This window comes from Coturnix japonica, chromosome 4 (genome assembly GCF_001577835.2).
Source record: "Coturnix japonica isolate 7356 chromosome 4, Coturnix japonica 2.1, whole genome shotgun sequence".
NCBI lineage: Eukaryota > Metazoa > Chordata > Aves > Galliformes > Phasianidae > Coturnix > Coturnix japonica.
Genome location: NC_029519.1, coordinates 22,262,163 through 22,263,683, shown reverse-complemented (window position 1 = coordinate 22,263,683; position 1,521 = coordinate 22,262,163). Strand labels below are relative to the sequence as shown.

The window sequence follows — 1,521 nt, the reverse complement described above, 5'->3', positions numbered from 1 at the left end:
TCCCTGTCCCGTTAGAGGGTGCAGGTTGAGGTGCTTCTTATGTGTGGGGTTAGCTCCCCACCCCGCCCCGCTCGGGCTCTCAAAGACGTGGTGATGTTGTGATGCTGTGGTGATGTTCTGCTGCCGGGCGGGCCCGCCTGTAGCTCAGGGCGTTGGTGGGAGCTGCGTGCTCCGTGGGGCTTCTTGATGATGGTGAGGCGTGGGGTACCGTCCTGTAGGGCAGGGCTGTGCGTGCCCCTGTGTTTGGTGAGCTGTGTTTCTGAGAGACCCCCTGTACTCAGGTGGGAATGTGGCCCCGGCCTTTCAGAGGGCACGGGGCTGCGAGCTGTGGGGCTGGGCTTGCACCCTCCCCGGAATTGGATGTGCTTTCTTTTTCCCCGACCGTGGCATTAGGCCGTGTCGCCCCGCTGCCTGGCGGCTGAGAGTTGTTCCTGCCGCTGGGGGGGAAACTGAGCTCTGTGCTCCAGGGGGTGTTGTCGGCCCGCCTGTAATCAGGGTCTGGGCACGTGAGCCTTTGTGCTCTGCTGGCAGCCTGTGTGGGGTGACCGCCCCGTTAGCGGGGTGGGTGCCAAAGCACCCCGGAATGGGAGAGAAGGAGCCTCCCGCGGCCGTAGGGATGGGGGCTGCCCTGTAAGTCAGGGAGCGACTGTGTCCCCGAGTCCCAGGCCCTTTGCAATGGAGGCGGTGGCTGGGGGTCCCCTGTAAGCAGGGAAGCGACTCCTTTGCTCCTGCTTTTTGCGATGCCCAGCCTCATTTTGCCCAGTCTGCGCCGCCTCCACGATCCCCTGCGGCACCGGCTGGAGCCTCCGCAGCGCGCCAGTGAGGTGAGAAAAGCAGCTCTAAGTAGTTTTGTCTGGAATTGGGCTGTGGAGAGGGGGCGGATGCAGGGTCTTCCCCCTTGGCTGGCGGGGTCGTGTGCCCCGTTCCTTTGGGTCGCCGGGTGTCCCGCTTTTTTGAGGCGGAGGGTTTGCTGCTGCTCAGGTCTAATGGTGTCGTGCCTCGTATTTCAGGATCTGCTGCTGAAGAAAGAAGAAGCGACGTTGGGACCTGGCGTTGGGTGTAGCTTTGAATTGCTGCCTTTTCATTGGTTTATCTGTTGCCATTTTCTATTTGTGTTTTTAGTTGCTGTTGGACATGATTTTTGTAAGAATGGTTGTTTCTTCTGCGTTCTCATAATATTAAAGCTTTTTTGTTTTTCTTGTTTGAATGTTTTCTGACTCTTCTTTTTTATTGTTCATCAAACATATCCTAGTGTATTGGTTCCTGATATCGAAGTGGAGGGTTTTTCTCACCTGTGTCAGCTATGTTTTGGGTAAATGTTTGTCTGGTCTAATGCAGCCTTTTTATCAAATATCGCTCTTTGCATGGAGGGGTGGGATGGTTGATGGGGATCGTTCTGTCTCTGCCTGAATATGTTCTACTGGCAGACCTGCTGTGCTGGGGAGTGTGCAAGGTTGGGTGTTTGCTTCCCCTGCTCTGGGTACTCTCATGCTCATGTTCTGGTTCAGGCTGTTACCTGGT

At 56.5% G+C, this 1,521-nt stretch overlaps 1 long non-coding RNA gene across 1 annotated transcript; it reads left to right on the top strand.

The window, feature by feature from the left end:
* The first annotated feature begins 733 nt into the window (after positions 1-733).
* On the top strand, positions 734-1,203 carry LOC107312991. Its single transcript, XR_001554725.2, has 2 exons — positions 734-824; positions 1,011-1,203. It is a non-coding gene; the product is annotated as an uncharacterized LOC107312991 (long non-coding RNA).
* The last annotated feature ends 318 nt before the right edge of the window (positions 1,204-1,521 follow it).